Genomic DNA, 16011 nt, shown 5'->3' on the forward strand with positions numbered 1-16011 from the left:
TGAAAAAGAAAAAGGAATAGTTGGCTAGGTGTATGCAGAGCTGTTTGTAAAAACACATTACAGAAACTGTATGATTAGGAAAAATATTTGCTAGTAAGATAAGTAATAAGTATGTAATAATAAGTAAATGTAATATGTAACAAATACGTGTTTGATTATTTATCTTTACATATAACAAGACCTATGCAGATGATAGCTTTTGAGGTTCTGTTTACTTGTGGTTGGAAAATCTTTATAAACGATGCATGTTTTTTACTGAGGCACTTGGTTGTGATCCTTATACTTCATACCTATGCAAGAAGGGCTGTTCTTCAAGCTTTCAACGACTGTAGGCAACCCTTTCAGAAACTCTAGGGCCAGATTTAAAGTATAAACAAATATATAACAATGTGCATAAGTTAAACTATTGCTTGCTTTTCTGTGAACACTGGCAATAAAGGTAGCAATGTCTGATGAAGCTAACTTGACCAACAGTAAATCCTGCTGTCTAATCTCTTGTTGCAAATATCAAAATATGCAATCTCCTTGAACTATAAAGTGGTTTCAAGAGGTTCCCTTCAAAGGTATGGCTTGTTGAAAATAAGAACTTTGGCTCCAGAAGAAATCAAAGCTCCCACAGACTTTACTGTTGCAGAACAGAGATGGGCAAGCACGTTGTCCCTGCTAAGCAGAGTCAAAAACCTTGAGTCTTGTACTTTCAAGGATTTGTCTCCTTGTGTTGTCAGTTTTAGTTGGGGTGGGGAGGAACCAATAGGAGGATTGTGGTGGTTTGTTTTTTTTTTTTTCTTTGTTTTATTTTGTTCTTTAGCAATACAAGTTGTTTTATTTCCTCTCGTGGGCCTGGACTGATGATAGAGTCCTTGTGTCCTTGCCCCAATAACTTTTAATCTAAAGGCAGAGTAAACACAACAGCAGCAATCCATATCAAACAAAACATCTGAGAAAAAAATCATTCACTGTGTTTTGATTGAATGTGAGTGACTTTCTAAGAGGCTCAGGGCCAGGTCGTCATCTGGTAAAAATCCATTTAGCATTAACTTCATTGGACTTGCACCAGTTAATGACAGATGGAGGTCCAAGAGAGTACATTGCCTCTGGACAAGAACTATTTCAGTTCTGTGCTGGTAGAGGGTCTTGAGTGGTAGGGTCAGGCCACAGCTGGACCTCTATATAGTAGATAGTATTTGTTTTCAAGTGAGTGCTCAGAACCTCTGGCCTCAGCAGCAATCAGATGGTGTAGCTCCTTCTCATCCACAGAGCTCAGATCTAGATGGATATCACATTGCTAGAGTCAATCTAGCATGATTTCTGTCTTCCTTTCAGTAGTGTCGCTTGGATGGAAATCCAGCCCTTATGGTAATCAATAAAACACTTCATCACTTTAGATTTTTCTTGTATTTATAGTCCTACTCCATTCAGATATTCATCTGAATAGCGCATCTGTTATCAATTGCTGTTTTGTTCACTTCAGATCCTAAGAGAGAAAAGGAATATATATTATTGCTATTAGGCTGTTGACCAGCACTTTAATAGCTTTTCCGTAGTGTTTCAATGAAAATTAATAAACTTGATGTCATATTAGCTTAATTTTGAAGAATCATATAAAAAGAATATTATCCTGGGTTAGCAAACATACTGTGTAAACAGCAATTACTATGGAGACATAATTGAGTTAAAGGTAAAGCATATTAGCTAAATGGTTGCAGCTCAGATAATTCACAAAAGGCTTATGGGCTCTCCAGCTAATATTCTCCCCAATGATCACCTAAAGGAATTGTGTTGACCTTTAAAACAGGGAACTATAGATTGACAGACAAACGATTAATTAATTTTATACCAGAGAGTCATAAATATTTTGTTGCTGTTCTTTTTCTGGAGATTTGTGTGTAAGCAGAGATTTAGGCAGAATCTATGCTGCTCCTGAGAGACAGTAAAGGGAAAATGGTAATTTTGTGTTTCCATGGTTCTGGGCTGCTGCAATGGCACAAACAGCTCCAGAGCTAGGCTATGAGGACCTGGCTTGCTCTGGCCTTGAATTGCAGTGCAGTTCTTTGCGAGATCCTGCAGTGTAGGCTGCTCACAACAGACTTCTAGTACTTTTCTGTGGAGAAACCTCCCCTAAGCTGTTTTATGCCATTTAGACTATTTTTAAGGATGGGAGGAAAGATTCTGATCATTTAGCATGATCTACTTATCTCATGTAGGGATGTCAAAGGGCACTTTTAAGGAAGCTTTTGTTAAAGGAATTTTCAAATAAAAGGGCCTGGGCTGTGCCTGATATAAAACTTCAGTTTTGCCTCCAAAAGAGAGTGTCAGAGAGAAAAGGCATCTTCATCCATTTACATATGTCAATAACCAGAGTAGGTCCAGTCTTGGATAGCTTTTGGATACTGAGAGGGAGAAAGTGGAGTGTGCCAAGCGTTGTAGACAACTCTTGTGGAATGAAGAAGGTGAAGGGACAATAAAATATGGACAGTCATAAGCAACAAAATGCTTGAAGTTCTCATTTTTTAAATGTAATTCATAAAATAGGTCAGAGCCTCAGCTGACATGAACAGAAGTGTATGACTGGGCCAAATGGTGGTCAGGTGTGTTTTTCCTGCTATTCTACTCTTGAAAAAATAAACTCTCTTTCTAGGTAACTTACGACATGACATTCTCTTCTTGAGGCTGTAGGAGAAGCACTGAGGTTGGACCGCATAGCTGTTTTGTTACTGAATCAACATGAAACACCTGCTTTGTGCTTGGTCCATGTATACGTGGTCTCACTCTTAAATAAAATGGACCAGGATCCAGTCTCAGGCCCTGAAGACAAGTGGCATGGCATGCCTTGGATCTACATGTTTAACTCCTCATTCTGCTCCCCAGAACAGGACAAACATCTCACTGCTTCCCTCTGGGAACAGTCCCTGCCCTGTGCTATTCCCCAAACTATGTCCTGCAGATCTCTGGGAGAGCGCTGGCTGTCATGGGCCAAAACTACACCAAGGACAGGCTAACAGTTGAGGAGTGTGGAGAGTCACAGAAATTATCTGACCTCATTCAGTTCACTCATACAGGCACAATTTTGCTGTCTGTCATCATGATACCAATAATAAATGAGTGACCCATGGTGTAGCATGAATGTTAGTAAACTCTGACACACAGTTATTGCTCTGAAGCAGCGCAGCAGGAGCCTTGCTGATGCAGTTATGTTGGAAATTGTCATGTAGCTCAGTAAACGCATCCTGTTTCCCTGGTATGCAGTGCTATCAAATGGTGTGTTAACAACCCAATTGCACCAATGACCCAGAGTTAGTTAACACCTAAGATTTCCCAAATGCCTGGGAATGTGTAGGGAGGCTTGACATTAGCTTTCAGGCCTGCATTTCACAGGGTGGATTTACAGTAAAGTAAACGAATTTTCTCAGCACATCATAGGAGCCCTGGCCAATTGATCCCACAGATGCCACAGTCTTGCTGCAGGGAGCTCTACATTACTGCATGTTAGTGTTTTCTTTGAGTATAAAGGAAGAAAACTAAATGCTGTTCATCTGATTGTAGTGGGATTTCAGGGCAAAAAGATTTGTATCCATGACTAGAAAGTGACTGATAACACTCTTATTCAAAGTTTCTAGGAAACCACTTAGTGACAAACAAATTCTACAACTTTCCAGACCCTCAGTCTGGGAGACCATCTTTGTATTTTCTATTTCAAGGAATGAATTTTTACCTGACAATGTGCTCATTTCTGTGGACTGTGAGTGAAAAAGTGATTCTCTTAGTGCTCTATGCCTGGAAGAGGCAAGGGTAACAGCAAGGTGACAGAAGGACCAGCTAGGTGCAACTGGCCAGAGGTGTGACTGCTCCAGCAGCCAATGTCAAAACTATGGCTCAGCTGGCAACACTGATGCAACACACTAAAGACCATCTATGGGACACTGATGGGATGTTATCATGTGATTTGAAGTTCCAGGTTCATTTTAATGTATTAAGACCTACCAGAACCCCTCTGAATGAAAGTAGGCATCTAAAGCCTCTGTCAGGAAGAGAAATAGAAGATATTTTGTATATGTATCCAAGACATATAGACCAGAAGGTGTCCAGGAAACAAACCTGTTCTGTTGCCAACCTGAGACCAACTTCTGTGACTGATAAAAGTGAGCTACAAGAGCCAGCCCAAAATCCCAAACAAAGCAAACTAAACTTTCTACTTGCACAACCCCTCAGGTATCGGCTTGGCATATACAAAGAAACTTGCACATCCCAGACTAGCAGTCCAGGGAGACATGGGAAGTTATTTGCTCTCATTCTGAGGGGTAACAGTGACAAAACTTGGAAGACTGTCTGAACCAGTACCATGTACTGACGACTGGTGTACCATCTTCAATTGACTTGAAGTTGTACTTTCTGAAATTGCTCGTTTCTTTTTACTTAAACCATGTTATGTCTGCCCAAGACATCTCAGCAGGTATGAGTTGAAGTATGATCTAATCCTCCATTCCCTACTCTATTTTCAGTCTTTTACATGTGCTACTTTAAAATAGCCTGAAGTGACCAGGGTGAGGTTAAAAAAATCCTCAGATGTTCAGTAGCATTTTCGCATGGCATTTAGCAGACCAGGGCTTAGTCTTGTAAAGAGACTAGAATGCAGACACACTAACAACTGTTTTCCCTTTTTTAAGTTACTGCGAACTGTGCAATTTCAGTGTGTCTTGGCATGAGGAATCTGGTTCTCTTTGCTTTTGTTAACAGATTTAAAGGATAAGGTTGATTCTAGGAGGTGATCTCCAAAGCTGTATTTGTGTTAGAGATGTAGAAACATAGTCTGGCATCTGTTAATGTCTTATGTTCTTCTGGCTTGTCTCTAAGTTTACCTAACTGTTAGGAAGTGTGTGTGCATTTTACTCTGTTCCTATGCATATCTGAGCACTAGAGAAGATCAAGATAATATACATGTGGTAAACTTTAAGGAAAAACTGTTATTTGGCTTTGTAGTAAGCCTCAATGGTGTGTTTAAAGGTCTGTAGCCCTAAAGTAACAAATAAGACTGGAAATAGTTTTGGCGCTGACTTTAAAGTGTTTACCAAAGCACGGATTGAAACCATTATGCTGTTTTTTCACGGTAGAAACTAACCTAGGAAATTAAGTTAGGTAAAATTTCTCTTCAAAAGACACAAACAGGAAAGCACAGTTGCATGTTTTCCTTAGTGAAGCTTGCAATATATTTCAGTTGAAATTTGGAGACCTTGTTTTTGTACAGTTAGTTTACTGGGCACCAGGGTCAACAAGTCTTAATTCAGATCTGCGTTGCGCTGCATGAGCTTAAATCCTCAGGAAGAACATATGCTGCATTTAAAAAAAAAAGAAATAGCAAAACCAAGCAGTCCTTTGCTACATATTCAAGCTCTTCATATGAGTGCTGGTTGTGAAACAAAAACAGGTGGCTAACTCTTCTCCAAGAGCAGAGTCAAGATTGCTGGCCTGGCTGCCAGTCCAGCCCTCATATGTACTAGCCCTGGCAGGTTCCTGGACTGGGTGGTTCTGTGCTTCTGCACCCTGAAACTCCAAATGTGGGACTCAGCTGTGGCTACCATTGTTCTACTATGTAGAAAAGTCTTGTTTAAAATTACTGCCTGCAACTGTGATGATACTAGAGTGCTGCAAAGTATTGATAGGGTATGGTCTTGACACTTTTAAATGTGATATCTATAGTCCTCATGCACCATATCTGGTCTGGTTGCAAAATTGCTAAAACATCTACAGGATCTGTTTTTTAAGAGTTATAAAACATTATATCAGCTGGCCAGTTCAGACAATGGATTGGATTAGCAGCCTTGGTATACGAGAGATGTTTACTATTGGATTTAACTGGGAAGGGAGAAGAAAACAATGCTCCATAAAGTTTTATCAATGTACCTACTATAGCTCCTAATATCCTAGGGATAGAGCTGACTAAAAGAGACCAGGCCCTGTTAAAACAGGCATATGTAGAGGACACGGAAATACTCTGTGAATCAGGTGGGTAACACGTCTGTGGTCACTGCCTCCCTCACCCCTTCCAGGGAGCTGCAAAGAGAAGGACTGTTGGTGAGCAGGAGATCTTCTTCCATTCAGCTGGCTGAAGAAGAACTTGACAAGGGGAAGGTACCTCATAAGGTTTCTTGTTTTACCTTTGTTTCCTTGTCTGTCTGTATTTTGTAATTTTATCTTTTCTCTTGTCCTTGCTGGAATAGACTAGCTTTTTATTTTGTGTCTATGAAGCAGTGCCACATGATGCAGACACACACATCTGTGATTGCCCCAGGAACAGTAAGGAACTGAGAGCCCTCCAGATCATTTGGAGAGACCTTCTCACCCACAGCATGCCATTTCAGGGGCTGAGAGCATCACTTTCACCCTGCTACAAGATTCCTTGCAGTTTGGGGTGTGACACTGCAACCACAGCATGGGATAATCAGCCCTTTTCCTGGTGCAAAGAACATTGCAACAGCTTTTGATTCGGGAAAATTCACCCGTTCATTACTTTTTTTGCAATTGTGATCTAAAAAGCAAGACAGGCCTTAATAGAAGGCACCCTATAATACTGGAGATGCTGTACTGTGACTAAAGACCAGAAGAAATGTGAATGAGTCTCTAGTGCTCTAGGAGCCGCTGAAGAGAAGCAAGCCTTTTGAAAATGCTACTATCAGGAAACAACAGAGAAAGAAAAAGGAAAGTATCTTCTTGGTTTGGTCTTATTGAAAGATATATTCAGACTATAAAGCTATAAATGATTGCTTTCAGATCTGGATAATCCTCAAGCTGTCTGGGAGCTATAAAAATCCACTTTCTTTCCAAATACGTAGCACTGTTTGTCTTTTCCTTTTCCATTGCATGTCAGAAATAACTGCAAATAGTTACAGTTAAGACCAAGCGTAAGGGCAAACTCTTCCCACAAAGACGAGTGGAGAGCATTGTCACTCTCATATTGATATGATGAGGGGAAGAAGGCCTATTTAACCTTCTTTCTAATTAAATCAATGAGGTAAATCCTACTAAGTGTGAAAGATGCCTTTGAATGCTGTTAGCCCGACTGCTTTTTGAGATACTCTCTATCAGCTCACTTACTGACCTGCAGCAGTAAAATTCCGTAAGGAATTTCTTTGAGGTATAGGGTCCCCTTCTTTTTCCTACCTGTGTCTCTCCCTTCTTGAAGGGATCTTCCTATCAGATCTTGTTCCAACGGACAACTGAGACTGAGAGTGTCCTTTTCAATTTGAAGGAATAGCAAAAGTGTATTCCCCAGGCAAAGTGTAGCAGACAGTAAAAGGGCTCTTGTGAGTTGCCTGAGTGATCTTTGAAAGCATCCTTTACCACTGGATGATAGTGTCAACTCATGCCAAAACCCCACCTGTTACACAATAAATATTTTGAGGCTACACTGGTCCCCAAGTTCACCTTGTGAGAATATGCATGTTTAAGAAAGTTGCGCCAGGACTGGCGACGGTATTGTCTGTCCTCCCCAGGCATTGCTAACCATCCTGGACAGAGAGTATACTATCCCACTTCATTCTTTCATGAATTTTCCCAGGTAAAGTAATCTGCAGAGGAAACAGGAAGCTGAGATGGGATGGTGAATATGGCTTTACACATGCACAAACCACGGTACAGACTCTAGCTCTCGTTAGGTAAACTACAGGGCATTTTCCTGGGTAAGGATTCGACCAAAGCTGCAGTTGTCCAAAATGTTGTGTCAAATTTAAGCATTTTTTTAAAGATGATCCTAAAGATATCCTATACTCTCAGGCTAGCACCTGAGTGTAGCACATGGTGGGTGCAAACTCTTCTGATCAAATAAATCAACACCTGCCGACTGATCATCTGTCTCACCTGAAACAACTAGCCTCTAATTTTGTTTTTGTAGGCTGTATTTTAAAGTGAAGAGCTTTGCATTGAGAGGATGGATCATGAATTCTAGTTTGTTTATTTTTTTAAAAAGCTTGACAAGGGAATCGTAAAGGCTGAGACATACTTTCCAGTCAACAGTTTAGCCAAAATGATGCACAAAGCCGTGATGCACAATCCCTGTGAGGGTCAGTTCAGTGTCTGAACTGTTTGTTTTTATGAGTGCCTGTGGTTCAGTGACAGAAGAGCATGTTTCAGTCCTGCAGCAGTTTAACATGTAGGCTGTGCCCTGACATGGAGCAGGTTAATACAGAGTTCAACCTGGTGGCACATAGAGGTTGCTGTTTCACTAGGCACTGTATGAAAGCACAGTAGGAGACAATCCTTCCTATCAGGAGCATACAGTCCAAATAACCCAGACAAGATAGAAAGATGTAGAGGGAGTTTTTTAAAAGAGGTTTGCTAAAGATGCACAACTGGTGGCAGCTGGTTATGTAAAGAGCATTTCTGGTGAAGGTAAAATACTTTTCTGGTGAGAAGACAATTTTTTAAAATTTTCAGGTATTCTTCAATAAACACCCCATGCAAATTTATAATTGTGTGGTTTTGTGTTATAATAATGGTGTCGTTATTTACAACAACCTTCATAATAAGAAGGAAGTTACTTCACATTGCTTAGGATGAACATGTGTGAAAGGCTGGGAGGCACTTTGAGGGTGCTCGTTCAAGAAGCCTAGTAAGCTGGCTGGGGGGCTGCACCTGAGGCACTGGGGCAGGGTTTAGCTAAGAAACGAGGATGAACTGTGTCCAGCATAGGCAATAAAGGGATTGTAAGAAAGTGAAGGAGTATTTAAAAAAAAAAAAATCTAGTCAGAAAAAGTGAACAAAGAGCTGTTTTATTCCTGAAAATTCTTTTCCACTTTGTGCTGTATAGCTAACCTAAATCTTAAGTAGGGAAAATGATGCCATGGTAAATTTTTCATGCAGTGAAGGTAAAACCAATGCTACCTTAACAATTTTTTACAGGTTACTTGTCTGCAACTTTTCATATTATTTCTCTAATACAACATTTTTTGAATGAAAACTGTGAACTACATAAAGAGGAAAAAAACCTAAACATGGGCCTGTTTAAAAAACTATACATATACCCAGGGAGAGAGAGATAACGAAGTTAAAGCCAAAAATTTCCACCAGTGACACTTGTACTCTGTTGTGTTAATATCATCCATATGTTTCAGCAAAGCCTTCTCCTGCCCAGCAATCTAAAGTGCATTCATCAGGAAAACAAACACAAAAACCTGAGCCGTATAATTCATCATCCTGCTAAATTTTTGCCCATGGAACATAACCCTGCCTTAAAGCTTCCCCAGCTTAATGAGCAATTTGTCTTGTGGGTCTAGTAACAGCTAAAATCTCCTTGTAGTGATATAAATCTTGATGCATCTAGTTGAAGTGGAAAAGATAAAAATATGGTGTCAAAGACTGGAGAAAACAATCAGAATAACTTTTCTAACATAATTTAAAATATAGAAAGATGTCATATGTATATGAGCTGAATTCACTGGATTTGGTAGCACCAAGCTGATTCTGTTGGTATCAGCAGCTAGGTTTAGGAGTGGTGAACAGCAGACTGGCTTTCAGGGTTTATATACAGATAACATGTAGAATAAGATCTTACAGGGAAATTAAGGTCTGTTTTACAAAAAAAAACCATTTTGTAGCTTTCTCCCTGGACTATGAACTAAATGCTACTTTCAACTTCTGTAGCAGGTGAAAACTCATGGATGGGAGAAATAAGTTGCTTCGTTATATCCACAGGGGACATGAAAAAGACTTAAATCATCTTAAGAAGACTTAAACTGAGAGAGAGTAGATTTAGATTAGATATTAGGAAGAAATTCTTTACTGTGAGAGTGGTGAGACACTGGAACAGGTTGCCCAGAGAAGTTGTGGATGCCCCATCCCTGGGCAGGTTCAAGCCCAGGTTGGATGGGGCTTTGAGCAACCTGGTCTAGTGGAAGGTGTCTCCGCCTATGGCAGGGGGATTGGAACTAGATGATCTTTAGGGTCTCTTCCAACCCCAATCATTCTATGATTCATTCCATGATTCTATGATTCATCTGATTTGTAGGTCCTTCTCATACATTTGAGGGCAGCTGACCCATCCAACTGATCGTTCTCACTGAGCTCCTCTACACTCTCTTCAGCTCATCCACATTCTTTTGGAAAAGCAGTTCTCAAAAGTGCATATCAAGCTTAGGCAAAGTGTTACTAGGACTGAGAAAAGTGAAGGAATTACATAACTCATAGGCAGCTACAAAATTCAGCAGAAACCTCAGGGGTAACATGACTCCATCTGGCCTACTTATCACCTTTATAATACTGCCAGTGCATGATGAGGTTTCTCAATGGCACACATTTTAAAAAAAAAAACAAGAAACAAAACCAATCTTCTAAATTAGTTCTTTGTTTCCATTTGGAGCTTAATCGCATTTCCAGATCTTTTTATAATGACCTTGTGAAATCATTGATTGCTCATTTCTTATTTTTGGTACACGCTGCTCTTAAAGTCTGAGTCAGGGCTCTATATTAGAACACCCTATTCAGTAATAGCAAGGTAGATAATTTAATTTTACATTGGTATAGTGTAATCTTCAAGCTACCTTTCTGTTTTTATTTATAACCAAAGAATTCATCTCCTTTTGCCCTTCCTCTCCCTCCTAAGGCCCCAGGCCTGAAATCCCTACTGATTATAGAAATCTCTATATAGAAATCTCTACCAACTTTTTTACATAGTCACAACTATCATTACAGTCCCGTGCTGCAGACTTTCCTCCTTCTTTTCCTTACTCCAGCTCCCTTACTGCCTCTGGTGTAGAGTCAGCCTGTCATCCATCAGCTCAACAGCACCCAAAAGCCCTCCAGCCCTGTTTGCACAATTCACTGGTACAGAAACACCAAGCTGATTCTCCCATGCAGTCCCTAGGATTCTCACCTCTGCTGTAAATGATCAAGGTGTTTGTTGTCTTCGGCTATTTCTGCCTATGCAGGTGCTGTGAGTCTGCAGGCTGAAAGCTATTTGCTTATAGTCATATTTAAGATTTGCAAAGGGCAGCGCTTTTTATTTCTTAATTTTCAAGGCATTGTAAATGCCAGGATATGCAAATGTAGGACATGAAACTTGGCACAAACAATAGCTCTTGGAAAACCTCATTAGAGTAGCTCATATACTGCTGGGGCCAGAGTAGAATTACTCTTAACAATATGCTCTTGTTCAGAGGGCAATTCAGAGCAGCAGCCTGTTTTTCAGTGCTCTCCATCACCCTCCAGAGTCCAGCTCTCTCCATTGAAAAGGAAACAAACTCTTAATGTAAGCACCCAAAAGTAGGCTTGGGAATAAACTCCTTCATGTTCCATTTCCTACATTGGCACTAAGCTTCTGGCCCATTTGTTAGGAAACCACATAGAATGTGGAAAAGTTGTGTTCAGTTCCCTCCTCTGCCTGGGGGAATGTCAGACTGCTTTTCTCCTTTCCCAGGGCACAACAGGTTTTGTATTGTGCAGATACTTGTGAAAACTGCCTAGGCTTGAGGTTATTAGAGACAGCTGCAGTTGTGCTTTAGTTTCTTGAAAGACTGGTGATGTGAGTAAACCTTTGTAGAGAATCATGGAGTCACAGAATACTTGATGTAGGAAGGGACTTCTGCAGATAGTCTAGTCCAACCCTTCTGACCAAAGTAAGGTCAACCAGAGCAGGTTGGCCAGGGCCATGTACAGTCAGAATCTGAGTATCTCCAAAGTATTCGAACACAACCTCTCTGAGCAACCTGTTCTAGTGTTAGACCACCGTCATAGTAAAAAAAAAAAAAAAAAAAAAATTAAATTTTTTCTTATGCTTAAATTGAATTTGCTTTATTTTGATTTGTACCCATTGCCTCTTGTCCTGCCACTGGACACCTCTGAGAAGAGTCTGACTGCATCTTTGTTACTCCACCCCATCAGATATCTGTAGACACTAATAAGATCCCCCAGAGCCTTCTCTTCTCCAGGCTAATCAGTCCCGTCAATTTTGGCCTCTCCTCATACGGCAGGTGCTCCAATTCCTGGACAAGTTTTGCAGCCCTTTGCTAGAGTGGCTCCAGTATGTCTATGTCTCTCTTGTATTGGGGACCCCAGCACTGGACCCAGCACCCCGCATGTGTCTGAGTGGAGGAGAAAGAACCCCTCCCTTGACCTGCTGCCAATGCTCTACCTAAAGCAGCCCACTATGCTATTTGCTGTCTTTGCCACGAGGGCCCATTGCTGGCTCACGTTCAACTTCTTGTTCACTGTGACCCCCAGAGCCTTCTCTGCAAAGCTGCTTTCCAGCCTCTTACCTGTTGGCCCATTTCTCCAACCTGTTGAGGTCCCTCTGAACGGCAGCACAACCCTCCAGTGCATCAACAACTCCTCCCACTTTTAAATTATCTACAAACTTGCTGAGGGTGCAGTCTGTCTCATTGTCTGGGTCATTAATAAAGATGGTGAGCAGTTTTTGCTCCAGTATTGATGCCTGGAGTACACTGCTAATGTCTGGCCTCCAGCTGGACTTTGTGCTGCTGAGCATAACCCTTTCAGCCTGGCAGTTAGCAACAGTTTTCTGTCCACCTCACTGTCCATTTATCTAGTCTGTGTTTCATCTGTTTGTGACTGAGTATGTCATGGGAGACCATGTTGAAAACCTTTTTAAAGTCAAGAAGAACATACACTGCTCTCCCCTTCTCTGCTAAGCTACTCATCTCCTTGTGGAAGGCTCTCTTTGGTCATACATGATCTCTCCTTCATAAATCCATGCTGACAACTCATAGTCACTTTCTTGTGCTTAATAAGTTTGGAAATGGTCTCCAGGATTAGCTGCTCCATCACCTTTCCAGGGATCAAGGGGACGCTGAACACTTGTACTTCCCTTGATCCTCCTTCTTGCTATTCTTGAAGATAAGAATGACATTTACTTTCGGTCAGTTCTTAGGAAGTTCCCCGATTGCCCTGATTACTGTTGTGCGATCAGCCTTGCAAAGTCATCAGCCAGCTCCCTCAGCTCTCATTTGTTCCCATGGATTTATGTAAGTCCGGTTTGTTTAAGTGTTCCCTAACCTGATCCTCCTCCACCAAGGGTAAGTCTTCCTTGAGCTAGGCTTTCTGTCTGGTCTCAGGCACTGAGATTCCTGAAGGCCACTCCAACCAGTAAATACTGAACCAAAGAAAGCATTCAGAACTATTTTGTCCTTTGTCACCAAGTCCTCCAGCTCATTCAGCAGTGGGCACACATTTTCCCTAGTCTTTTTTTTTACTGTTGATATGGCATAGAAACTTTTCTTATTGTTCTTCATGTCCCTCACCAAATTCAACTCCAGTTAGGCTTTGGCTTTTCTTATCCCTTATCTGCTTGTTTGGACAGCATCTCTAAATTCCTCCTGGATGATTTGACCCTGCTTGTACACTTCCTTTCTATGTTTAAGTTTAGTCAGGAGCTCCTTATTAATCCATGCAGACCTCCTGCTGCTTTTGCCTAGCTTCCCGCATGTTGGATTGGACCACTCTTGAGCGTGGAAGAGGTGATCCTTCAATATCAACCGGCTCTCCTCCATGCCTCTTTTCTCCAAGAATCTATTTCATGGGATTCTTCTAAGCAGGTCTGCAGCGTGCAGACTGAGGTGAGCCGCTGGGAAAGCCACTTGTAACTTATAGAATCATAGAATCATAGAATCGTTAAGGTTGGAAAGGACCTCTGAGATCATCGAGTCCAACCTGTTAACCTAACTGCCTGGTCCAATTACTTCAAACAACTTAAAAAAGAACAAGAAAGCCTGTGTTACTGATAAGTCCAAAGGAAAGCACAAGTCAGCCAGTCACTTCCCATAAAATGTCTTAACCCTCATACCTGGAATGATGAACAGGAGGGAAAACATTGAAATTGCATGAACATGAGACTCACTTTATAAATGTAAGTGATCTGGGATGGGATAGAACACTCCTTGTACTTTTCTTTAGGAAAAAGTGCCTGTTGATTGCTAAAACTGCTTTTGTTTTGGAAAATTCCCATTTTAATAAAGCTTCTTATCTTTTTTTTTCTGTTGGAATGGAAGATATTTTGGGTTGAAGTTGTCTGTGTGAGTTTCTGCAAACTTTTTGTCCTGTTAGATGCTGTTTCCTGTTGTTTGCGGTCTGATGTTAACAAAGGGCGGCCACAGATTGAGCACTACATAACACAGAGGTATGTGCTTCTGTCTGCCCAAATCTATATTTCACTCTGTCATCCCTGGGTCTCTCATTTTTGATTTCCACTTACCCTGCCATCATTACCTGTTCACATCTCTATTTTCTTATGCTAGTCCCAACATGTTTGCTTTTGTTAATGAAGCTGACCTTCCTTTCTCTTCCCTTGTCACTCTTCACATCTTTCCTAAACAGGTCTCCTTAAGAATTGCCTCTGTTGTGCCTTTAAAAGGTTAGATATGTATATGAATTTTCAGGGCAAATAAAAATAACCGGTAGATCTGTATACATAAAATTCTGAGGTGGGGTGCATTTTGGGAGCATCTGCTTGCTTCCATTTTTACATCTCCAAAATTTATTTTTCCACCTTATGAGCTCTTCAGGTTAATAACTTTTTACAGATCTTTACGTCAAGTGGTCCCAGGTTAATCATACTGATTATTGATAGTCATTTGATTAGCCCTATGACTTATATCTGGCTTTCTCCACTGAGTGTCTGTCCAGACTGAGTTATTAAGACTCAGTTCTCCATTGCTTGGCCTGTGTCTGGTAGAATGGGGTGAGTCATCTGCTTTTTTCCTCTCCATATCTTGACAAATTATGATGTCTTACATTTATTTTGGGCAAAATGGATAGTGGTATTTTTCATTTAGACAGTTAACTATCAATTCTTTAATGAACACATGCAGAATCATGAAAGATAATCGATATCTGAACACACTCCGGGCTGAACAGGTATCGTTGACTCATCAATAATTGCAGGTAAGGTAGTGTGGCTCAATAAATACTCTGACTCAAAATTGTATGTCAGTGATTTTGGAGCAAATACTAGCAGAACATTCAACAAACTTAATCCAAGAGACCATAAAGTCCCTGCTGAAGACTTAATGATGATAAATGAGCTGTCAAACTCCTGTTTAGGACTTCCTCAGGATAACAGGACTCGTCTATGTGCACCTCACTTCAGCTGCCCAAGCTTCTTCCCAGCTATCGCAGTGCCCTTCTGAGCTAGGGAAATATTATGCTTGGATACCCAAACTGAGGCACAAGAAGGTCTATGTGCTTAGATTGAGCCTGTTGACCTGAGAGTGATCTGCTTCTTCCCTATGTTCTCTTTTTCATCTGGATTTTTATTCACGGCCAAACCCTGGCTGCAAGACATAATGTAGCTCCCATGCAGATTAAACATACAGTGAAAAAAAGATTTCTCAGTTCTATTTTCTCTTGCTATGTGGTTGTCAAAGGCTGGGTGGTAGCTGGCTCTGCCTGAATTGGCAGAAATCTTTCAGAAAGTTTTGGTCTTGCAAAAGGAGAAACTGCCCAGAGCCCTCAGGATGACACTTTTCTATCTCTTAGATGAATATTAGTGGCATTAGAAGGGCATGATACTGAGTTGGCTGTTAATGCAAGCAAGTTTCCATGATACACTAAAGCAGCAAATGTAGCTGAAGGATTTTCTACTCTGCTCCTGAGCTACAGTTCACTGTTTCACATGTTTTACGTGTCTTTTCTGCAGTCTGTTATATATTGCAGCCCTCCGGTTGTGGAAGGGAAAAAGTTCTGCTGCTTTGATCCATGCTATAATTATCAGGAGAACAGAAGATATCCAGTCTTCCAGATCTCTGGTAGGATGTCTGTGCCGTGCCATTTGCATGGCAAAGGTAATTCATATTAACTAGTCACAGTTTTCTGTTCCATGATGTTTACTTTATCAAAGCAAGTTACTCAAAGTTCATTCTCTCTTCTCTTCTACATTGGGTGCATAGACAAAACTTCTGAGTATTACACAGTGAAATCAATTGGTATTCAGCTGCAGATCCTCTGCACAGTGGCAGAGACGTGTTGGCTGCCTTCCAACATACGTTTCAAAAGGGCTCTTGAACACCTTGA

This window comes from Platalea leucorodia, assembly GCF_965183815.1.
Source record: "Platalea leucorodia genome assembly, chromosome: 2".
Classification (NCBI taxonomy): Eukaryota; Metazoa; Chordata; class Aves; order Pelecaniformes; family Threskiornithidae; genus Platalea; species Platalea leucorodia.